This window comes from Oncorhynchus mykiss, chromosome 6, assembly GCF_057628025.1.
Source record: "Oncorhynchus mykiss isolate SJ-2025 chromosome 6, ASM5762802v1, whole genome shotgun sequence".
NCBI lineage: Eukaryota > Metazoa > Chordata > Actinopteri > Salmoniformes > Salmonidae > Oncorhynchus > Oncorhynchus mykiss.
Genome location: NC_143027.1, coordinates 47,371,412 through 47,397,954, shown reverse-complemented (window position 1 = coordinate 47,397,954; position 26,543 = coordinate 47,371,412). Strand labels below are relative to the sequence as shown.

At 39.3% G+C, this 26,543-nt stretch overlaps 1 protein-coding gene across 2 annotated transcripts in view; it reads right to left on the bottom strand.

Moving 5' to 3' along the window:
- The window catches only part of LOC110526052 (hypermethylated in cancer 2 protein), a 66,737-nt gene extending 56,232 nt beyond the window's left edge, over positions 1–10,505 (bottom strand). The window contains exon 1 of one of the 2 annotated variants that reach the window (XM_036980265.2): positions 9,464–10,505. The gene's annotated coding sequence lies outside the window, so the exon portion shown is untranslated. The remainder of the gene's footprint in view (positions 1–9,463) is intronic. The other variant, XM_021606654.3, reaches the window with a different exon arrangement.
- Positions 10,506–26,543: the final 16,038 nt, after the last annotated feature.

The window sequence follows — 26,543 nt, the reverse complement described above, 5'->3', positions numbered from 1 at the left end:
GAACCTTCATTCCTGCGATACAGGCATTTTAAAACATAAACTTGATATCGTAAAACTTCGATATATCGCCCAGCCCTAATTGGAAGAGATTTCTGAATGTTCTTCGCCCAGCATATACCCCTCCAACCAGACTTGCTTTATCTACTCATTTGCTGGATGCAGAGTTCAACAGAGTTCAAGTGAAGGTCAAGAAAATCCTAGAGAAAGCAGACTGTATAGCAATCATCTCTGATGGGTGGTCGAATGTTCGTGGGCAAGGAATAATTAACTACATCATCTCCATACCATATCATCAACCAGTATTCTACAAGAGCACAGACACCAGAGACAACAGACACACCAGAGCTGAAGGCAGTCATCAAAGAAGAATACCACAGAAGGTATTTTCACTAGTGATAGACAATGCTGCGAACATGAAGGCTGCTTGGTCTAAAGTGGAGGAGTCCTACCCTCACATCACACCCATTGGCTGTGCTGCTCATGCATTGAATCTCCTCCTCGAGGACATCATGGCACTGAAAACAATGGATACACTCTACAAGAGAGCCAAAGAAATGGTTAGGTATGTGAAGGGCCATCAAGTTATAGCAGCAATCTACCTCACCATGCAAGGTGAGAAGAATAAGAGCACCACATTGAAGTTGCCCAGCAACACCAGTTGGGGTGCAATTGTCATCATGTTTGACAGTCTCCTGGAGGGGAAGGAGTCTCTCCAAGAAATGTCCATATCACAGTCTGCTGATATGAACAGCCCCATCGAGAGGATCCTCCTGGATGATGTATTTTGGGAGAGAGTGGTAAGCAGCCTGAACCTCCTGAAACCTATAGCAGTAGCCATTGCATGGATTGAGGGAGACAATGCCATCCTGTCAGATGTTCAGACTCTGCTTGCAGATGTAAGAGAAGAAATCCGTACTGCTCTGCCCACTTCACTGTTGCTCCAAGCAGAGGAAACTGCAGTTCTGAAATACATCAAAAAGCGTGAAGACCTCTGCCTGAAGCCCATACACGCCGCTGCGTACATGTTGGACTCCAAGTATACTGGCAAGAGCATCCTGTCTGGTGCAGAGATCAACAAGGCCTATGGTGTCATCACCACCGTGTCTCGCTACCTTGGCCTGGATGAGGGCAAGGTTCTTGGCAGTCTAGCGAAGTACACTTCCAAGCAAGAGTTTTGGGATGGAGATGGCAGTCGTGCCAACATATCTGGAAGGGACTTTGTGGATCTGAGGCTCTTTTCTGTTTCCTCCATCATCCTCCAAATCTCACCAATATCAGCTGCCTCAGAGCGCAACTGGTCCTTGTTTGGGAACACACACCAAACCACTCAACAGGCTAACCAATACAAGAGTTGAAAAATTGGTGGACATCCGGTCAAATTTGATGCTTTTTGAGTCTAACAACAAGCCATCCTCAACAAGGTTGGAAAGTGAGAGTGAAGATGAGGCCTCAGAGTCTGATGTTCAAGAGGTGGACATTGAGGAGGTCCAGGGAGAAGACATTGAAGCCTGAGAGTAAGACAACCAAAGCTTTAGTTTCTAGACAATCATTTTACAGATGTATGTTGAAAAAGTTTTTGGGAGATGCGATGGATCATTGGGGATCAATTAATATATTTATTTTTTTTATGTTCAGTGAAATCATCCCATGTGAAGCGTCAACTCATTTAATTAAAGTTACATTTGTTACTACATTTTTTCTCTATTGGAAGGATTTAATCATTTGCAATTATGTCTACTTATGATAAGGTAAAATGTTTATGTTTCTGTCTCCATGTGATATGGTAAATATATCCAATGCAAAAAAATCTATATTTAAACGGTATTAATATTAATTTGCATTTATTTCCATAAATTCCCATATATTTCTGTTAATTCCCACAGAAAGTTTCCACTTCTGAATATTCCCCAAAACGTGCAACCCTATGTGGGAACTGTTGGAAAAGCATTCCAGGTGAAGCTGGTTGAGAGAAAGATGTCATCAGGGCAAAAGGTGGCTATTTGAAGAATCTCAAATATAAAATAGATTTTGATTTGTTTTACACTTATTTGGTTACTACATGATTCCATATGTGTTATTGTATAGTTTTGATGTCTTCACTATTATTCTAGAATATGCTAAATTTGAAAGGGGGCAAATACTTTTTCACGGGCACTGTACATTCAGTGCTGTCAGAAAGCATCCATTCCCCTTAACTTATTCCACATTGTGTTGTTCTTTTTATTTAGGCCATTATTGTGAAATCACTACAATGTTGTTTCTCCTATCACAGCCATTAAACGCTGTAGTTGTTTTAAAAATCACCAATGGCCACATGGTGACATCCCTGAGCAGTTTCCTTCTTGTCCTGAAGCTCAGTTCAGTAGAACCCCTGGTCACTTTAATAATGGAACACTGGTCACTTTAATAATGTTTACATACTGTTTTACTCATTTCATATGTATATACTGTATTCAACTGTATTGTAGTCAATGCCACTCTTGACATTGCTCATCCTAATATTTACAAATTTCTTAATTCCATTATTTTACTTTTAGATTTGTGTGTATTGTTGTTAATTATTAGACACTACTGCATTGTTGGAGCTAGAAACACAAGCATTTCGCTACACCCACAATAACATCTGCTAAATATGTGTATGCGACCAATAAAATCTGATTTGAGGGCTATTGTAAATGGGTTATAAAATCCTTCATAAAATCCAAATCCTTAAGAGGAATTGTATAGCATTTGGGAGAATAAATACTAGTGAACAGGTGCAGTGACCTCAGTGTTTTACTCCTGGGGGGGATCACTTCATTTACAGTGCCTAAGCGCTGGTCCGGGTGACACCCCTCCAATTAAGCCCCCGTTTTCAATATGGTCAGCCACGATGAACACAAATAGAGAGAAGCCCACCACAAACAGAGCCCTGCCCGGGGAGGAGCAGGCAAAGAAAAGAGCCCCATCCATTTCATCACCGCTTATTCGTAACCCCAGACAGATGTGCCACGTGGTTCAGCGAGAAAATAAAGGATATGCGTGTCCCCTCCCATTTTTCCCTCACACTCACACACACAGAGGGGTGACCCAGATCTGAGATGTGGGGGTATGTGACTGCTTGATTGACCCCAAAATCAGTTTAGAAGAAATGTTCATGCCTCAAAAAGGCTTGCGCCGATATCTAACTCGGCCAATCAGGAACATTCACTGTCTTCCTGGTAAACAACTCCAGTGTAGATTTTGCGTTGTGTTTTAGGTTATTGTCCTGCTAAAAGGTGAATTCATCTCCTAACAGACTGAAACAGATTTTACTCTAGGATTATGCCTGTGCTTAGCTCCATTCCGCTTATTTTTTATCCTGAAAAACTCCCCAGTCCTCAACGATTACAAACATACCCATAACATGATGCAGCCACCACTATGCTTGAAAATATGGAGAGTGGTACACAGCAATGTGTTTTATTGGATTTGACAATAATTGTATTGTTTTCAAACAATGTATTCAGGACAAAAAGTTAATTGCTTTCCCAAATTTTTTGCAGTATTACCTTAGAGCAGTTTTTCCCAAACTCTGTCCCCGGGACTCCAAGGGGTTTTTGCCCTAAGACTCCACAGCTGATTCAAATAATCAAAGCTTGATGATTAGCTGATTATTTGAATTAGCTGTGTAGTGCTAGGGCAAAAACAAAAATGTGCACCCCTTGGGGTCCCGAGGACAGAGTTTGGGAAACCCTGCTTTAGTGCCTTGTTGCAAACAGGATGCATGTTTTGGAATATTTTTATTCTGTACAGGCTTCCTTCTTTTCACTCTGTCAATTAGGTTAGTATTGTGGAGTAACTACAATGTTGTTGATCCATCCTCAATTTTCTCCTATCATAGCCATTAAACTCTGTAACTGTTTTAAGTCACTGTTGGTCTCATGGTGAAATCCCAGATCGGTTTTCTTCCTCTCCGGAAACTGAGTTAGGCAGGACACCTGTATCTCTGTAGTTACTGGGTGTATTGATACACCATCCAAAGTGTAATGAAGAACTTCACCATGCTCAAAGGGATATTCAACGTCTGCTTTTTTTCATTTTACCCATCTACTTTTTAAAATTGTCTTTATTTCACCTTTATTTAACCAGGTAGGCTAGTTGAGAACAAGTTCTCATTTGCAACTGCGACCTGGCCAAAATAAAGCATAGCAATTCGACACATACAACAACACAGTTACACATGGAATAAACAAAACACAGTCAATAATACAGTAGGAAAAATAAAACAAAAAGTCTATATACAGTGAGTGCAAATGAGGTATTATACGGGAGTTAAAGGCAATAAATAGGCCATGGTGGAGAAGTAATTAAAATATAGCAATTAAACACTGGAATGGTACAGTGCCTTGCGAAAGTATTCGGCCCCCTTGAACTTTGCGACCTTTTGCCACCTTTCAGGCTTCAAACATAAAGATATAAAACTGTATTTTTTGTGAAGAATCAACAACAAGTGGGACACAATCATGAAGTGGAACAACATTTATTGGATATTTCAAACTTTTTTAACAAATCAAAAACTGAACAATTGGGCGTGCAAAATTATTCAGCCCCCTTAAGTTAATACTTTGTAGCGCCACCTTTTTCTGCGATTACAGCTGTAAGTCGCTTGGGGTATGTCTATCAGTTTTGCACATCGAGAGACTGACATTTTTTCCCATTCCTCCTTGCAAAACAGCTCGAGCTCAGTGAGGTTGGATGGAGAGCATTTGTGAACAGCAGTTTTCAGTTCTTTCCACAGATTCTCGATTGGATTCAGGTCTGGACTTTGACTTGGCCATTCTAACACCTGGATATGTTTATTTTTGAACCATTCCATTGTAGATTTTGCTTTATGTTTTGGATCATTGTCTTGTCGGAAGACAAATCTCCGTCCCAGTCTCAGGTCTTTTGCAGACTCCATCAGGTTTTCTTCCAGAATGGTCCTGTATTTGGCTCCATCCATCTTCCCATCAATTTTAACCATCTTCCCTGTCCCTGCTAAAGAAAAGCAGGCCCAAACCATGATGCTGACACCACCATGTTTGACAGTGGGGATGGTGTGTTCAGGGTGATGAGCTGTGTTGCTTTTACGCCAAACATAACGTTTTGCATTGTTGCCAAAAAGTTCAATTTTGGTTTCATCTGACCAGAGCACCTTCCTCCACATGTTTGGTGTGTCTCCCAGGTGGCTTGTGGCAAACTTTAAACGACACTTTTTATGGATATCTTTAAGAAATGGCTTTCTTCTTGCCACTCTTCCATAAAGGCCAGATTTGTGCAATAGACGACTGATTGTTGTCCTATGGACAGAGTCTCCCACCTCAGCTGTAGATCTCTGCAGTTCATCCAGAGTGATCATGGGCCTCTTGGCTGCATCTCTGATCAGTCTTCTCCTTGTATGAGCTGAAAGTTTAGAGGGACGGCCAGGTCTTGGTAGATTTGCAGTGGTCTGATACTCCTTCCATTTCAATATTATCGCTTGCACAGTGCTTCTTGGGATGTTTAAAGCTTGGGAAATCGTTTTGTATCCAAATCCGGCTTTAAACTTCTTCACATCAGTATCTCGGACCTGCCTGGTGTGTTCCTTGTTCTTCATGATGTTCTCTGTGGACCTCTGAGACTATCACAGTGCAGGTGCATTTATACGGAGACTTGATTACACACAGGTGGATTGTATTTATCATCATTAGTCATTTAGGTCAACATTGGATCATTCAGAGATCCTCACTGAACTTCTGGAGAGAGTTTGCTGCACTGAAAGTAAAGGGGCTGAATAATTTTGCACGCCCAATTTTTCAGTTTTTGATTTGTTAAAAAAGTTTGAAATATCCAATAAATGTCGTTCCACTTCATGATTGTGTCCCACTTGTTGTTGATTCTTCACAAAAAAAATACAGTTTTATATCTTTGTTTAAAGCCTGAAATGTGGCAAAAGGTTGCCAAGTTCAAGGGGGCCGAATACTTTCGCAAGGCACTGTAACTACACATGGTTGATGATATTACTAGATATTATCTAGCGTGTCCTGCGTTGTATATAATCTGACTGAGCGGTGGTAGGCAGAAGCAGGCGCGTAAACATTCAACAGCACTTTCTTGCGTTTTGCCAGCAGCTCTTCGTTGTGCGTCAAGCATTGCGCTGTTTATTACTTCAAGCCTATCAACTCCCGAGATGAGGCTTGTGTAACCAAAGTTAAATGGCTAGCTAGTTAGCGTGCACTAATTGTCATTGTGTTGCTGGTTCGAGTCCAGGGAGGAGCGAGGAGAGGAACGGAAGCTATACTGTTACCCTGGCAATACTAAAGTACCTATAAGAACATCCAATAGTCAAGGTTAATGAAATACAAATGGTATAGAGGGAAATAGTCCTATAATTCCTATAATAACTACAACCTAAAACTTCTTAACTGGGAATATTGAAGACTCATGTTAAAAGGAACCACCAGCTTTCATATGTTCTCATGTTCTGAGCAAGGAACTGAAACGTTAGCTTTCTTACATAGCACATATTGCACTTTTAGGTTCTTCTCCAAAACTTAGTTTTTGCATTATTTAAACCAAATTGAACACGTTTCATTATTTACTTGAGGCTAAATTGATTTGATTGATGTATTATATTAAGTAAAAATAAGTGTTAATTCAGTATTGTTGTAATTGTCATTATTACAAATAAAAATTATTTAAAAATTGTCCGATTTAATCGGTATCGGCTTTTTTGGTCCTCCAATAATCGGTATCGGTATCGGCATTGAAAAATCATAATCAGTCGACCTCTAGTATCTACCAATAGGTTCCCTTCTTTGTGAGGCATTGGAAAATTTCTTCGTGGTTTGAAATCCACAACTCGACTGAGGGGCCTTACAGATAATTGTATAAGTGGGGCACAGAAGTGAGGTAGTCATTAAAAAATCATGTTAAACACTATTAGTCAACACAGAGTGAGTCTATGCAACTTATTATGTGACCTGTTAAGCTTATTTATACCCCTGAATGTATTTAGGCTTACCATAACAAATTGGTTGAATACTTATTGACTCAAGACATTTCATTTTTAATTAATTTGTCAAATATTTCTAAAAACATAATTCCACTTTGACATTGTGAGATGTTGTGTGTAGGCCAGTGACACAACATCTCAATTTAATACATTTAAATTCAGGCTGTAACACAACAAGATTTGGAAAAAGTCAAGAGGACTTTCTGAAGGCACTAAGGAGTTTTGTTCATGAAGAAGGATTTGTTTGTTAGGTTGACATTGATCATGTGCACCTGCTCTTTACTTTTCTAGATAGTTAATGTTAACTTGCTAACTGAGCCAGATAGTCACACGCACTTCATATGAAACGACTGCACACAACACTAAATGCTTTACCAAGCTAGCTATCTAGCAAGATGAAGAAATACTTGAATTAACTCTCCATTAGCCCATACTGCCAGTGCCAGTTAGTTAAACGTCGCCACTTTTTTACATCTTTAAAAAAAAATTTTTTTTAGGAACTCAGTCTGGGTTCCAACTGTGTGCCAGTTGCACATCTCTGATTGAAGTGAAGCAAATCGGATGTAAAACCATTGTGAACAACAAAAATGAACTGCCGACACTGGGCAGAGGTGCTAAGTACTTGTCGGCAGTCAGATTTCTCAGTGTGTCTGAATCCTTAGTTAAAACATTAATGTTTCAGAATCCAGTCTTCAGCAGAATGCCATCCCTCAGATTGAAAACCATAATGCCAGATTCAGCCCTATAGCACGTATTACAAAGCAAAGAACAGGAAATAGCACATGATGCAAAACACATAATTGAGGTGGTTTTCGCTCTATCTTGAAAACTTGACTGCTGACATACATAATTCTTAGGAATTGTATAACATATACTTTTTGTGTAGTATTCCTTTAAGTTTGTCAGAAATAATTCAGGTAGTAGAGATGCATTTAATGGACAGCTGATGTGTATCCATGCAGTGTTGCAATCAATTGACAAAGGATGATCACCTACTCACATACGTTATACCTTCAGTGTATCCGCTACACACTAGTGTGTGTGTGTGTGTGTGTGTGTGTGTGTGTGTGTGTGTGTGTGTGTGTGTGTGTGTGTGCACGCGTGTGTATTGACCCGCATGACCAGCGCTGCAATATCCACAGTAAAGGGACAGAGGGCATGTTAGGGTAAAGATTCTTATGGTCCCACTAACAGATTCCTCTACCCTTTACCTGCCTTCAAAGACTGCACACCCTGCAGGCTATCAGCACAACATTCCAAGGACTGTTTCCTCTCCTTAAACAACAACCCTTCCCTGAGGAGGTTTAGCCACTGAACAAACCACACGACCCAGGCAGGAACAAATACAGTGTTGCACGCACCAGCTAAGCACAATCCATAAGTCCCAGGCCAACATGTCAGCAGAACATATAGCCTAAGTCCCCTTCTTATAGCCCCCACACTGTAAACCATGACCACAATGTACACAGAACACACTGTCTGTCTGCGCGTGCGTGTGTGTGTGTGTAAATTAAAACAGAAAGTACTAGCAGCAGTAGCAGGTCAAAAGGAGTTTGTGCACGCAACACCCACCCACCAAAGCCACTTCATGTTACTCAGGAGAGATGACCTAACTTCCTGTCCACTCACTATCAATGAAGAATCAGCCTGCAAGCCTGTAGAATAGATGCATCATCAACTACATTGTATTTTTTTGTTCAGAAAATGCAGCTTTAGATGACCACATGTATACCTCGTTGCAACTATACACCATGTATAGCCTACCTGGGACAGGCAAAATCTTAGTTTGCTTAAAATGAAAACAGCTACCAGAACACAATAGCTGACATTCCAGCTATTGATTATCTCCGTGCCCCTTGGTACTTTAACAACACAAGTCACCTGAGTAGGCAGGGCTCACACGTATTAGCCTACACAACTCAAAAATATCTCAGAAGAACTGGTAGCATAGCCTAGATACATTGGATATGATTAAACAACATTTAAAAAGTAAACAACCCGTTTTGTTTACTTATTACTTTTTTTTTTTTAAATTCAATTGACTGAAAGGGTGGTTACACATTATGCAACATAAGCCTGGCTACGGTAAAACAACGGAACCTGCTTGGCTACAATGTAAAGATATACATTCGCGGACTGCCACAAAGCTTGTCGATGTATGCAGCTGTAGAGCCGTCACATCATCATAAAAGCTTCACTAGTGTAGCCTATTTATATAGACAACACTGCGAGTAAACGTAATATGTGTTCTCGTTCATCAATTAAAGTGCAATGTTGTATCAATAAATGGGCAATAAGATAGATAAGGTAAACAATGCTGTGTTTAGCATCATGTAAGGCATGCGCCTACATAAAATGTACAATGTAAACAGGAATGAGAAAAGCTCGTCAAAATAAAAATATGCCACCAAATTCGATATTGTACGATTTAGGAAATGAACGTGACCATGAATGTGTACTGAAGCCTACCTTAATCAAATAATTGCATCCATAAAATGTGTTGTGATCAACATAGCCTCGAAGTCCAAATATGAAAAAGGCATTCCCATGAGAAATCCAATGCCTATAAAATGGCATGTACAATCGAAATAATAAATGTTTTTAAAGATGAGGGAGAATCGTAGTGCGCAAGCTAAACTAATTGCATTGAGATCCCTCCTTTCTTTCAGGTTGCCAGCTAGTTTACCCAAGCATTAAACAGAGGCAGGCTATCATCGGGTGCAACCAACATTGCGAAATAACATAAATTTAAACAATGTTATCGTATCTACAAAACAAAAAACGGTAGAAAATCCATGCTGTGATCGTCAGCGGGTTTTCAAAGATGTTCATGCAGACAAAAAGGGAGCTGACATCTTGCCAAGCTGGTAGAGCCAGTATAGGCACCATAAGCGAAGCCCTTTTTGTTGGCACGCGATAGAAAGCCACCACAGCGAAGATCATTTGCGATTCACACCCCTTTGCGCAATCAATCCGTTCACAACCGACAATAAACCTGCACTAGCATGCTATCCCACGCATCGGAGAATAATATAAATAACGCGTAGATACCTTTTTACATCGGTAGAATCGTTCTCAATGTACCATCCTCTTGCTCATCTCACAGCCTTCGGGACGCCATGTTGCAAGCTTGTGACGTTGGGCTTTCTCACCCCTGACCCAAATTTGAATAGAAGCCAAATAAGAGCGGAGGAAAGGGAGACAACATCGGGCTCTTTCCTCGTCGGTGTTACATGGCGGTTTGCGGAGTGTCAGATTTATCAACACGAAGCCCCTTCACAATGCAGCTCGGCGTAGCCTAATAATGTTTCCCATATGCAGGCGATTAGATACTGTGAACCTGGTCTAGGCGTATCACCCACCATGGTGCAGCGCTTCTTTGTATCACATCTGTCGACTTGTAGTCATATAGCTTGATTAGCAATACACGTCTTCTATTCATCACACAAAGGCCGTAGACCATTTAAATGAAGCAATGTCATACTTTTGTGTTTTGCAATAGTTTTGTAGGCCTAGTTGCAAATGAACCCTACATGCTCCAAAACTCAATCGTAACATACATGTGTAATAAGACGTTAATAGTGTTAAATTGACTGGACATGACCAGTAGGTCTATAACGTCACCAATAGATCAATGCATATTGTCATCGTGGTTGGTTTAAATTAGGTTATTTTCAATTTCAGGGGAACCGTGGCAGGCTTTGTGGGCAATTTCACACAGCAAGACAAAAGCGAATGAATGCTTGGGATTAGGAGACCGCTCTGGTGAGTGTGTGGTTTTCATTTCCTTATCACTATTGGGATATTGTAGACCTGCAGACAATAATAATATCAGGTCGTATTTTAGGCCTACATAACGATAGCCGACTAAACTCAGCTCCGTGATTTAAAATGGGGTTGAGCGTCACTAGTGTGGGCGGACTGGAGCTCCAACGTCACATGAAATTATGTTTTTATCACAAACTGTTCACAAATTTCAGCACCCAGAGAATAGCCCGCAATTATACAAAACCAAGACTAACATAACTACGGCCGAAAAAGGCCTATAATCCAATATAATTTAAATGGCCATTTAAAGTTTACGCCTACTCTAACATTGTGACACTTTGCCTTGATTTTGCATGTTTTTTTAATAGCGTGCGCATTGAGTATTTAGTCTGTAAAGGGTCCCTTACATAATATTTTAGCCACCAACGGAAAACCCTGGCACCAGATGTTCTGAACGGAAGTGATGTGTTCTATTGGCCTCACCTCATAGCACACATCAAATGGCCATCAAATGACTGTGAATGAATCTTTCTTTTTTTCCATTAATAAGACCCATGTATATGTAATATGTTATTATTCAAATTAAAACAAAACTACTGAATTAGTCGTTAATTTCTCTCTGGTAAAATGTACATACACAAAAACAAATATTTTTGATCTGTCCCCAAATGCAATAAAAAAATAAATAAATAAATATATATATATATATATATATATATATATATATATATATATATATATATATATATATATATATATATATATATATATATATATATATATATATATATATATATATATATATATATATATTGCATTTGGGGACAGATAAAAACTATTTGTTTATATATATATATATATAATCTCTAGAATTAGTCAATAACAAAAAAATAACTGTGTATCTTACAACTCTATCATAGTTTTATACAACTGCAACCCCTGACCTGATTTTATATAATTTGAGGTACTTTAACATTTGAAACTTTAAACATTTCTTGTTTTTGTTTATTTTGTTTATTTTAATGTTATTTTATGTTTCTTTAGAGAAATATGTACATGTGTAGTGATGTCCTATGTTTTTTTGTTTGTTATTGTATTGTAATTTGAAAAGGTAATTAAAAATAATAATAAAGAAAAATAAAACATCAAATGGACACTTTAGATTTTCTGAAGCACCCTGGAAAAACATGTCTTGCGACACACTGAAACCAAAACTGACATTGCTGTTTGAAATAAGTGATTGCTTAGAATAGCTGCAGACATTTAATCCTTTTAGTCCTAGTTTATGACCTGTCAAGGTATTGTAGCCTAAATAAAAATAAAAAATTGGCTACTAATAAGGACTTTAACGTTGGAAGGTGCCGCAATAATGTCATTTTGGGAGTAGCCTAGTGAACAGGGCCTTTCAATGCAGGCCTAGCCCATTTTATGGCTCGGAGCCAATGAGCTCTCCTGACACTCTACGGTTGCCATTAAAACTGCATCCAACTATACAGTCCCACGACCGAAGCATTGACGACAGGACACAACCTCCTGTCGGAGTCGTTTCCTAAAACAACTGAGGAAGATAATGATGATGAATACTGTGAATATGTTTGCACTCACCGGGATATGGCGGCTGGACTCCTCTGGTGCCAATATGATAGGCTACTGTTTTCTCAATTGGGAGTTAAGAATTCTGGTGACTAGAAACAGATTAGAGTATTTTCTTTGTCTTCTTTTTTTATCAATAGCCATTTGCTTTCTAAACTGGTTTTTCCTACGATTGTATTTTGAAATATTGCGATAGACCTAGACTTACAGTATTTAACTGCTTTTCACTGACCACTGCAACGCAATAATAGCTACTTGTTGGGCTCAGTAGTGGAAAAACAACCCAATTGTCATACTTAAGGAAAAGTAAAGATACCTTAATAGAAATGACTCAAGTGAAAGTCACTCAGTAAAATACTACTTGAGTATAAATCTAAAGGTATTCATTTTTAAATATACTTAAGTATCAAATGTACATGTAATCGCTAAAATATAATTAAGTATCAAAAGAAGAAGTAGAAGTATTATTAATTTCAAATTCCTTATATTAAGCATACCTCAAGGCACAATATATATATTACTTACTTATGGATGGCCAGGGGCAACACAGACATCAGATCAGAGACAGTATGGATGACCAGGGATGTTCTCTTGATAAGTGTGTGAATTGGAACATTTTCCTGTCCTGCTAAGCATTCAAATGTAACGAGTACTTTTGGGTGACAGAGAAAATGTATGGATTAAAAAGTACACTATTTTACTTATTAATGTAGTGAAGTAAAAGTTGTCAAAAATATAAATAGTAAAGTAAAATACAGATACCCCCAAAAAACTACTTAAGTGGTACTTTAAACTATTTTTAAGTACCTTACACCACTGGGTAGGTTATTTGCCGCAAGCACGTCTCAAATTGCTTGCTTAAAACAATTCACTGCTCTTTTTTTTTTTTAAAGAAGCTATTGCTCCTCTCTGCCAAATCATGTTCTCTGATGTAGTATTTTGAATGATTGTATTTATTTATGCATAGGCACAAGTAATCATATAGTTCATTTTGGCAAATTTAATTACATTTACTTTAGGGGAAGCTTATCTTCCTTTAGCCTATTGGATGCTAGGTGTGAGGCTTATACAAGGCAGAGTTCAAATCCAGACATCAAATTCAAAGTAATCTGCGAACTGCCTAAATGGCTGACCTGCAAAGCAAACTGCCTGGCACTGTCTCTGCTCTCTGCTTTCTTAAAGTGAGAGAAAGGCAGGCAGGCTGACAGCTTCCCTCAGAGTGATGCTCCTCATGGTCCTACAGCAAGCCATTCAACCAATACCCTAAATAGCTGTTGCATTTTAATGGGGATTGGAATGTTTTGTCAACTTTTTTTATAGCCTACTTTTACATTTTTGGTCTTGAGCGCCATACTCACATGAGGTCCCTAAGAGTGCTGATCCATGATCAGTTTAGCCTTTTAGATCACAATTTAAAAATTGTAAAGGGGAGATCAGCACTCCTACTCTGAGAAGATGATATGCCTAAAACATGCAGACACAAAGAGGATTAAAATCACGGTCTCAATATTATCAATAGGCCTATCTTCATTTTTAGATAGCCTATGCTAAACCCATTTCACTTATAGGCTATGATAAGAGGAATTATGTTCAATAATTGCAATATTTCATCTTCAAACATGTAAAATAGATATGCACATGAAAATAGTTATAAGTGAGCCAACCATCATTCTCCAAGTCAACCATCATTCTTCCTTGCTCCTATTTTTCCCAGTCTCTGTTTGTTTCTAAGTCCTCCTGTTTTGACCCTTGCCTGTCCTGACTCCGAACCCGCCTGCCTGACCACTCTGCCTGTTCTGACTACCAGCCTGCCTATCCCCTTGTACTGTTTTTGGACTCGGATCTGGTATCTGACCCCTGCCTGGCCTGACCTCGAGACTGCCTTTCGTCTGGTACTGTTTGGACTCTGACCTGGTTTATGAACTCTCGCCTGTCCCCAACCTGCCTTTGCCTACTCCCTTTGTTATAATAAATATTGGAGCTCTACCATCTGCCTCCTGTGTCTACATTTGGGTCACGCCTTGTGTCCTTATAGGCCTATGTGTAATGGTTTGCTACTCTCATCATTAGGTCAAAACGTATTGGCATTCTTATGGAATTTTACATTGTAATGTACGCATTGTAATGTAAGTTTCTAGTTCTCTGTTATATACAATGTTATCCTATTAACTGTTAATATCATTTTAAATCAGCTCACATGAGGGGTGGCATGGTAGCCTAGTGGTTAGAGCATTGGACTAGTAACTGGAAGGTTGCAAGTTCAAACCCCCGAGCTGACAATCTGTTGTTCTGCCCCTGAACAGGCAGTTAACCCACTGTTCCTAGGCCGTCATTGAAAATAAAAATGTGTTCTTAACTGACTTGCCTAGTTAAATAAAGGTAAAATAAAACATGTTTGAAGATGAAATATGGCAATTATTGATCATATCAACTTCACAAATGAGTGATTCGGACAGCTTATTGGGAACATTCGTACCACATTTCTGTGAATAATTTAACATATCTGGCTCATTTGGTTGTGTATTCTACATTACTATGAATATTTTGAGATATTTTTAATCATAATACAATTATATTTTATACAGGTATGCTCATGTGAAATTGTCCATTAAGACCCATTGAGTTGTTTGGCGGCCATATTGGATAAAGGCTTCTGTGGGGTTGATGCTTGAGTTCTGTGATATCCCTGTATATACACATCTTTTTAAAATCCTGTGTGTGTGAAATTCTAATGTTCTAATGTCAATGGCACATGCATGATTTTTGAAATGCTTTCAAAGTTGGTTATATTAAAAATAATTTTTTACTTTTCAGAACCACTCGTCAAACAAAGTTAAAAATGTATCAGGATTTCCTTTTTAAAATGATGTATATTCTGATATGTACCCTAGAGCAGTAGTTCAAATCAAATCTTATTTTTCACATGCTCCAAATACAACCTTACAGTGAAATGCTTACTGACAAGCCCTTAACCAACAATGCAGTTTTAAGAAAAAAGTATTTACTAAATAAACTGAAGTAAATAATGAATAAATACAAATAAATTTAGAAAATAGAAAAATAACAAGTAATAACAATAAAATGACAGTAAGAAGGCTACCGGTACAGAGTCAATGTGCTGGGGCACAGGTTAAGCAGAGATAATATGTACATGTAGGTAGAGGTAAAGTGACTGACTATGCATAGATAATAAACAGAGAGAAGCAGCAGCGTAAAAATGTGAGGGGGGGTCAGTATTCTTATGTCTTGGGGGTAGAAGCTGTTAAGAAGCCTTTTGGACCGAGACTTCGCACTCCGGTACCGCTTGCCATGCGGTAGCAGAGAGAAAAGTATATTCCTAGGGTGGCTGTAGTCTTTTTAAATGTTTAGGGCCTTCCTCTGACACCGCCTGGTTAGAGGTCCTTGCTGGCATGAAACTTGGCCCCAGTGTGTCTCCGTTGTCTCGATCACGTTGAGGGAGAGGTTGTTATACTGGCACCACACTGCTAGGTCTTTGACCTTCTCGTTAAAGGCTGTCTCATCGTTGTCAGTGATGAAACACCAAACGTAATGTTGGTGTTGGAGTCTTGCTTGGCTATGCAGTCATGAGTGAACAGGGAGTACAGGAGGGGACTGAGCACACACCCCTGAGGGGCCCCCGTGTTGAGGATCAGCGTGGCAGATGTGTTGTAACATACACTTACCATCTGTGGGTGGCCCGTCAAGAAGTCCAGGATCCAGTTGCAGAGGAAGGTGTTTAGTCCCAGGGTCCTTAGCTTAGTGATGAGCTTTGAGGGCACTATAGTGTTGAACGCTTAGCTGTAGTCAATAGCATCCTCACGTAGGTATTTCTTTTGTCCAGGTGGGAAAGGGCAGTGTGGAGTGCATTAGAGATTGCGTCATCTGTGGATCTGTTGGGGCGGTATGCAAATTGGTGTGGGTCTAGGATTTATGGTATAATGGTGTTGATGTGAGCCATGACCAGCACTTCATGGCTACAGATGTGAGTGCTACTGGTCAGTAGTCATTTAGGCAGGTTACCTTAGTGTTCTTGGGCACAGGGACTATGGTGGTCTGCTTGAAACATGTTGGTATTAGAGACTCGGTCAGGGACAGGTTGAAAATATCAGTGAAAGACACTTGCCAGTTGTTCAACGCATGCTCTGAGTACACGTCCTGATAATCCGTCTGGCCCTGCGGCCTTGTGAATGTTTACATGTCTAAAGGTCTTACTCACGTCGGAGTTCGTGATCACACAGTTGTCCGGAACAGCTGGTGCTTTCATGCATGGTTCAGTGTTGCTTCCCTCGAAGCATGCATAGAAGTAATTTAGCACGTCTGGTAGGCTCGTGTCACTGGGTTGTGCTTCGAATCACTTATTGATGAAGCCGGTGACTGATGTGGTGTACTCCTCAATGCCATCGGAAGAATCCCAGAAAATATTAGTCTGTGCTAGTAAAATTATCCTGTAGCTTAGCGTCATCTGACCACTTCCATATTGAGCGAGTCACTGGTACTTCCTGCTTTAGTTTTTGCTAGTAAGCAGAATTCGAGCCTACCTGGGCTCGAACCAGGGAACCTCTGCACACATCGACACTCAGCCACCCTCGAAGCATCGTTACCCATCGCTCCACAAAAAAAACGACCCTTGCATAGCAAGGGGAACAATTACTTCAAGGTCTCAGAGCGAGTGACGTCACTGATTGAAACGCTATTAGCGCGCACCACGCTAACTAGTTAGCCATTTCACACCGGTTACACCCGACTTGAAAAAATAAAATATACACAGTGAGTTGTTTGGCGAAATAGACCGGCACACCTCTCCATAGGATGGGGGGAGCTCAGTGTCCCAAGGGCAAAAAGTATTTTGGGGCTAGCATTTAATGACAATTGAGCTAGCTTCCCAGAATGACAAAATTAGAAAGAGGAGATTCTCATGATTAAAATGGTGTCCGACTTGAAATAATCCAAATATACACATTGCGAGATATTTGGCGAAATAGACAGACATGCCTATATTTCCCCCATAGGAAACAATGGGAAGACCGCGGAGTTCCAATATAATTTGTTGTTGTTTACATTTGAACTATAAAACAACGTGAGCAGGTCTCATTGCCAACAATAGCAAAGCAGGCATTGTTATGTTGAACAATAAGCTTGGAATAGAACGTTCAGAAGGCGAGTTGGTGCCACAGTGCTCAATAGAACTAATGGCAGGGTGAAAGATGCACTTAAATAAGGCTTGTTTTTTCGTGATTATTTCAAAACGATGGCAAACAGCTGGGAAATATGGTCATATTAAACTGGGCTCCAAGGCGGATGCAATGAACTAGTTTTTATCAGAAAAGAACAGTAGCACAGTAGCCTAATAAACAAATAGCCACGTGTTAATAAAATAAAGATGAAAGGATACTCTTTCAAAATGCAGATGTTGATTCAGTTATGGATCCATAATGAATTACTATGGGAATAAATATCACTGATTTACATAAATATTGGAGCAAAGTTGTCTAATGAAGGCAAACAAATTCAGAATCCTCCAATCCTGTAGCCTACTCCCGACAATCACGTTGTACAGCGCCAGATTTCCTATTCCATCCTAATGGAAACACCATAATATTAAACAAATTAATTAAGCCAAAGTTCTTCATATCTTCATTTCTTCATATCAATCCCATATACTATGATATTACAAAACAGGTTTTGAATTCTCTGGTTATGCCTATATGGAATACTATCAAATGCTTCTCAAAGATGGTCAAACTAGCAATAACTTGCAGTAACAGAAGAAATGGCTGAGAATTAAGTGACGTGCCACAGAATTCTGCAGCAGCACGCAGGGTGTGGCGCAGTATGACGCAACTTTTAAAGGAGGAACCACTGTAGCTGCCGAGGCTATATGACTGCGTCACTCAGCTTTATGTAGGTGCCGAGGCTACATGACTGAGTCATTCAGCTTTATGTAGGTGCCGAGGCTACATGACTGAGTCACTCAGCTTTATTAATAAAATAAAGAATTGCCCATGACTGAGTCACTCAGCTTTATCTAGGTGCCGAGGCTACATGACTGCACCATCAACTTGATTATTTATCAGACATCACTTTCTTATATTCAGTCAACACATATACCTTAAGAATATCATGGAATATAATTGAACATTTTTGTTTCTCTTAGAATAAAAATCTTATTGTAAAGAACAGTTATAGTAAGTAATACTAACGAGAAGTAACAAAAAAATAAGTGTATTTTTCCAGGTGTGCAGGACAGGGGAATAGCAATTCGTACACTATTGTTCTAAATTAAATCACCTTCTTCATCCTCATCATTCAGTTAAATGAAGTTAAATTTTGAAGTCATTCACAATTATCAGTTTGGATTTGGTTTATGTCGCCCATTCATTGACAGTTAGAGACACATTTGCGCCTTGGGACCCAAAAGCATAATCAGTGCTCTATCTCCCCCTTCCGTGGGTCTGGAGCAATGAAGCAGTGAGGCAGGGTACCGTACTAAACCACAAATTACCTCTAAGTCCCGCAGCATAATCTCAAAACATTTAGTTGAGCAACCACTGTAAATACGAATTTGTTCTTAACTGACTTGCCTAGTTAAAAGTATATATACTGTATATTAAATGACCACAAAGTCAAACAGAAAAATAACAATACATTTGGAAAAACACATTTAGATCATAGACACTGCACAAATATATGTTTAAGCATAAACATTCCGCATGATGAAATAGTACTTACCTTATTGCAAAAAAATGCTTGAGAGTTACTACAAAACAACATTCAAAACATGAATACATTAACTACATAAAACCATTAATTACAGTTGGAATGTAGTTAGAACTGTCAAACTGTTTCCATCAAACAGAAAACAACAAGAAAGTAGGATAAACACATTTAGATTGTACTACACTTTGCCTTTGCATTGCCCATATAAAGTAGTTGTTTAAAGAGGAACTGCACCGGCTGATTTGGTCCCAAAAAAATGTGGATTGCTCCTCAAGAAATGCTGGTGACCATGACAGAAGCCAAACTTGATATGGCTTGGGGGTGTGGTTTTATGTGGATGTTTCTTGGGTGTGTCCTTGCCACCACCAAGACACACCCATCTGTCAGAACATTGCCCAGAGCTGTCTCCCCCTACTCAGTCACAACAAACCTGCTGCAGGTTGAGTTCAATAACTACAGGCAGATGTATGGTGAGATGCCGGAGGATGCTTTGAATAGGTCAGTAGCCTATAGCGTAAAATAAGAAGAACACAATTGTGTTTTAATAACTTACAAATGTATATAATGCATAATACCATAGAAGCAGTGTTCTGCTAATATGTGACTGACCAGATCAAATCGGTCTTATGTAACAAAATCTGAAATTGGGTTTTTTACATTGGTAAAAGTAGAAATTCATAGCTACAAACTGGTATGTCAGACACTGCAATTGAGGAACAATGGGGATGTAATTCTGCTTTGAAAGTTGATCAACTTGTAAACTCACTTTTGAGAAAAGGGCCTAGAAAGTTTTAGGTACCTACTGGAGAGCTCTCCTTTGTCTACACCCATTCAGCATTGTTCACACCCTCTTAAGCCAGCCCCACCCATCTCTTTAAGGATTCACATGTGAGGTCATTGGCAAAACAAAGAGTAGTGTAGTAAAGATTAAGACTAAAAGTGGTAGTAGCCTACAATAAGGAACAATTCCAGGTAAACAAAGTGTCCAGATAAAAAAGTAATACATATTAGACACTTAACCAGACACACTTGTCTAAATTGATGGGTCATGTGAAATAAATGCTATAACCCCCAGCCACATCCAGTGGTGGAAAAAGTACCACATTGTCATAGAGTAAAAATATAAATCATTTCAAATTCCTTATATTAAACCAGACAGCACAATTATTTTTTTCTTTTTTTATTGATGATAGCCAGGGGCACACTCCAACACTCAGACATAATTTACAAATGAAGCATTTGTGTTTCATCAGATCAGAGGCAGTAGGGATGACCAGGGATGTTCTCTTGATAAGTGTGTGAATTGGACAATTTTCCTGTCAAAATGTAACAAGTACTTTTGGGTGTCAAGGAAAATGTATTGAGTAAAAAGTACATTATTTTCTTTAATGTAGTGAAGTAAAAGTAGCCAAAAAACTAAAATAGTAAAGTAGTGATGATGACAATGACTGGTGGATTAGAGTCAGGCGTGTTCTACTGATTGATGCTGAAAGACAAATTTGAGATACAAATATTTTAACATTATTATACAATAGATGCGAAATGGCATTCTGAGATATCACTACACACAGTTCATACAGGGAATGTTAGCTACTGTAGCTAGCCAGCCATCTAACGTCAGCTGGCTAGCCAACAGCAAGCTTTAACTAGCAATACAAACCGATTGTCATAGCTAGATAAAGTTAACCAATAGGTACAATGTTAGCTAGTTAGCTAGCTAAAATTAGGCTATAACTAGCAACGTGAAATGGCATTCTGAGAAAACGACACTAACGTTACACACACTTCATACACAAGTTAATGTTAGCTAGCAAGCCAGCCACCTAACCTCAGCTGACATTAGTTAGCTAACAGCAAGCTTTAACTTGGGGTCATTTGTTTAGACATGTCACGTTAACTTTAGCTAGCTAACGTAAACTCACTCACGTTTGTACATCGCCTTGATCCGTACAATTGACCTTATTTTAGCGCCCAAAAATCGTAATACTTCCAGATCAACTGTAATGTCAATACCATTGTGAAGCACAATTTCTCCCCTTTCCAACAAAATACATGAAGAGACCTCCACACTGCCCGTTTCTGCATGATTCAAGAAGGCAATGAGCTCCGTCGGGTCTTTTTAAAAATGGCGGGTGGGGAAGTGAAACTAATGCGTGATAGTGAGAAGTCGAGATGTTGTGTGGGGAATTAGATTTTTTTTCACCTTATCGCCTCTAAAATGTAAATAGAACACTATAAAGAGTTTTTATAATGTGTCATTACATGCCTATTTGAATGTTTGTGTCAAATTTGAATCGGGTTTTTAGGGCAGTGCTAAAGTGAACTTCAGAAGTTAACAGTGGCTTTTGATGATGATCGCTTGCAGTGATGACGCAAAAAATACCCTCATCACTGTCCATTTCTTGTTTTTAAACGATGAGAGAAGTGCTACACCTGGTGGAGAGAGATTGTAAGACAGAAATAGTTGCTTTATGCGTGCTGTATGTTACGGCATGACACGTCACGATTTAACGGAGGGTCAGTTTTCTCAACTTTTCTCCAATACTATAGAGCCATTACCATGTCGATCAACGCTTGAATAGAAACGTAGTTCACACCCCAGATTTTGAAGTCAACACAGTCGCTACAGTCCCATTAGTTCTTTGCAGCCTCGTTTGAATGTCGCGGTTGCGCAAATTTGTATGGAATGGGGGGAGTTTACATTAGCTATAATATGAAATATAATAACAATCCATAGAGTAACGTTCCTAAAGTTAACCAAATAACGTTAGGTTCATTGTTAGTTAGCAAGCCAGCCATCGAACTCCAGCTGGCTAGCTAACAGCAAGCTTTAGCTTGCAATGAAAACAACTCTGACAAAATTAGAAATATATAGTATCTGAATCTGTAGCTCGATTCTTACCTGTATACATGGTTGAATGCTTTACAGCAGACTGCAACCCCTTTTATAATACATCCTGTGTTGTTTCCGTTTAGTTTGCACAGCTTGTTTGGCCGGTTGTGTTCCACTGATTTCAAAATGTGTTATTTTCAGAGTGAGAGAGTCAGCATTGCATGGCACGATCGTCATCCAGAAAGTAGTTCACCACTTCTTTTTCCCATGAATTCAGGGCAGCAATGTTATTGAGAGCAGTAGCAACATATTTGCAGTTTTCCATGGCTAAAGTTATATATTTAAAAAAAACTGCAGTAGACACGACTATCTACGCATTACGAGCAGCTCATTTTGTAGACACAAGATGCCACACCGCAGACCAATCCAAGCGCATCACTCGGCATGTCCAGCCCACTCATTATCTCAGCCAATCATAGCTAGAAGGTTGTGGTCTTTCTCTGTGGTTAAACCAAATAGGCACGTAATTTAACAAGTTTATTCGTATTTACAGGTGACATACAAGTTTGATATTAAGGCACGTGAAAGTTCACATGTTCGAAAAGGCATTTCTGCCAGAAAAATAAATAAGCTCAAAAGGCTCTCCTGTGAAGTTGTGATTTGCGACATAAGCCTAGTTTCCTGAATCGGGTCACATATAACAATGTGCAACTTTCACCTTAAATGTTTTTGTATTTCTACCCCACTTTTCTCCCCAATTTCGATCTTGTCTCATCACTGCAACTCCCCAACAGGCTCGGGAAGCGAAGGTTAGTCATACGTCCTCCGAAACATGACCCGCCAAACCGCGCTTCTTAACACCCGCCCACTTAACCTGAAGCCAGCCACACCAATGTGTCGGAGGAAACACTGTTCACCTGAAGACCAAGGTCAGCCTGCAGGCACCAAGGAGTCGCTAGAGCACGATGAGCCAAGTAAAGCCTCCCCCGGCCAAACCCTCCCCTAACCCGGAGGATGCTGGGCCAATTGTCCGCCGCCCTATGGGACTCCTAATCACAGCCAGTTGTGATACAGCCCGGGATCGAACCCGGGTCTGTAGGGAAGCCTACAGAATGGTAAACGCAGAGATCAGATTGGCTCCACCAGGCTAGGTTATGAAGGTGAATTTGGACAAATCTCAAACTATTTGACCTTTGACTAGGTCAAATGCCACCAACCTGATTTAAGTGTCCTCCCTGTTCCATTTATAGGAATGCTCACAGCAAGGGCATGTCTGCGTGATGATGAGGGTTCCTTTGCTGGCCTTCTCTATGTTGCATGTTCGGCTGCAAACTGGGCATCACTCGAACAACTGCAGCAGGCAATCCTCATAAACAATGTACTTCCTCATCTTATGATGTGGTGCTGACTGGGAGGTCCTGTGACAGGGTGACACAACAGACAGCAAAGTGGTACATTGCATTTTGATATAAAGAAAGGGAAAAACTTTTGATAATGCACTTCACAACCAAAATTACCCTATTATTTATATCTGCTTGTCTGGGTAATCAACCCACTAGTTTATCAAACCTGATATTTTTTAATACAACTTCTAACATAACACACATTACCGTTGTTGATGAAGCCGTCTATGTCATCAGGGCAGTAACTCAGGTCAAGCTAATGCTAGGTCATCACTAGTTACCACAAACACAAAGTCATAAACCCAATTTCTACTATTTATCTTCTTAAAGTGTGATTGTAAACATAACCCTAACCTTAACCACACTGCTAACCTTATGCCTAACCCTAACTTTAAATAAAGCCCAAAAAGTATTCATAAAATCAATAATTTGCTAGTAACAGATGACATTCATATTCTGACCATCTCAAACTCACTTAAATAATACCCTTAATACATGGTTATAACATCTACAGAAAAAACAGAAATGCCAAAGGTGGAGGTGTTGCAGTTCATATTCAGAACCACATTCCTGTAAAGCTTAGAGTGGATCTCATGTTAAATACTCAAATCAAATGTTATTTGTCACATGGGGCATGTGACAATAGGTAGACCTTGAAAATGCTACTTAAAAGCACTTAACCAACAATGCAGTTTTAAGAAAAAAAGTATTAAGAAATTATTTACTAAAATAAACTGAAGTAAAACATAAATTTAAAAAATAAAATAAATAAGAATACAAAAATAACACATAATTAAGGTGTAAAAATAAAATAACAGTAGTGAGGCTATACACAGTCAATGCGCTGCGGCACCGGTTAGTCGAGGTAATATGTACATGTAGGTAGAGGTAAAGTGACTATGCATGGATAATGAACAGACAGTAGCTGCAGTGTAAAAATGGGGGTCGGGGGGGGGGGGGACAATGCAAACAGTCAAGGTAGCCATTTGATTAGCTGTTCAGGAGTTTTCTGACTTGGGGCTAAAAGCTGTTAAGAATTCTTTTGGACCTAGACTTGGCGCTGTTGAAGTATTATAGCTACAGGTCTCACCAAAAACCCATTCTGGTGGGAAGCTGCTATAGACCACCAAGTGCTAGCAGTCAGTATCTTGATAACATGTGTTAAATGCTTGATAATGTATGTGATATCAGAGAGGTTAATATTGACTGGCTTTCAACAGGTTGCCCAAGCAAGAGAATGCTTCAAATTGTGACTAAGAATTTTCTCTAACTGCTGTAACAAGTAAACTATAACTAGTAATTTGGTTTAAAGCAATATCCAGATCCATTGGATGTAGTGATCACAAATAGTAGCCATATCTAGGAAAGCCAGTCCCAAAGGCTGGGCCTAATCGAGTGTATAAGAGGTCATACAATACGTTTTGTAGTGATTCCTATCTTGTTGATGTAAAGAGTATGTGTTGGTCCGTGGTGTTAGTCCTAAATTAGTCCTACATATTTGTAAAGCTAAAAGCATTGTATTTGGGACACATTATTCACTAAACCTGAAACCTTAACTGAATCTTGCAATGAATAATGTGGAAAATTAGTCGATTGAGGTGACTAAAGTGCTTGGAGTAACCCTGGATTGTAAACTTTCATGGTCAAAACACATTGATACAACATACGCTAAGATTGGGAAATGTCTATCCATAATAAAGCACTGCTCTGCCTTAACACCATCATCAAGGCAGGTCCTACAGGCCCTAATTGTGTCGCACGTCGACTACTGTTCAGCTGTGTGGTCAGGTGCCACAAAGAGGGACTTAGGAAAATTGCAATTGGCTCAGAACAGAGCAGCACTGCTGGCCCTTGGATGTAGACAAAGAGCTAACATTAATAATAATGTCTCAAAGTAGAGGAGAGATTGACTTCATCACTACTTGTATTTGTGAGAGTTGAATGCACTGAACTGAACTGTATGTTTGAACTACTGGCACACAGCTCGGACATCCATGCATACACTACAAGACATGCCACTAGAGGTCTCTTCACAGTCCCCAAGTCCAGAACAGACTATGGGAGGCGTACAGTACTATTGTACAAAGAGCCATTACTACATGGAACTATGTTCCACATCAAGTAACTCATGCAAGCAGTAAAATGAGATAAAACCAAATAAAAAAATCTAAATACACCTTATGGAACAGTGGGGACTGTGAAGAGACACAAACACATGCATACACACACACAATTACATACTCACTATACACACACACACAATTGATTTTGTGTTGAAGATACAGTACCAGTCAAAAGTTTGGATACACCTACTCATTCCAGTTTTTTTTTGTATTTTTACTATTTTCTACATTGTAGAATTATAGTGAAGTCATCAAAACTATGAAATAACACATGGAATCATGTAGTAAAAAAAAAAAGTGAAACAAATTAAGATACATTTTATTTTTGAGATTCTTCAAAGTAGCCACCCTTTGCCTTGATGACAACTTTGCACACTCTTGGAGTTCTCAATCAGCTTCACCTGGAATGCTTTTCCAACAGTCTTGAAGGAGTTCCCACATATGCTGAGCACTTGTTGGAACTTTTCCTTCACTTTGCGGACAAACTCATCCCAAACCATCTCAATTGGATTGAGGTCAGGTGATTGTGGAGTCAAATCAAATCAAATTTTATTTGTCACATACACATGGTTAGCAGATGTTAATGCGAGTGTAGCGAAATGCTTGTGCTTCTAGTTCCGACAATGCAGTAATAACCAACAAGTAATCTAACTAACAATTCCAAAACTACTGTCTTGTACACAGTGTGAGGGGATAAATAATATGTACATAAGGATATATGAATGAGTGATGGTACAGAGCAGCATAGGCAAGATACAGTAGATGGTATCGAGTACAGTATATACATATGAGATGAGTATGTAAACAAAGTGGCATAGTTAAAGTGGCTAGTGATACATGTATTACATAAGGATACAGTCGATGATATAGAGTACAGTATATACGTATGCATATGAGATGAATAATGTAAGGTAAGTAACATTATATAAGGTAGCATTGTTTAAAGTGGCTAGTGATATATTTACATCATTTCCCATTATTAAAGTGGCTGGAGTTGAGTCAGTGTCAGTGTGTTGGCGACAGCCACTCAATGTTAGTGGTGGCTGTTTAACAGTCTGATGGCCTTGAGATAGAAGCTGTTTTTCAGTCTCTCGGTCCCAGCTTTGATGCAC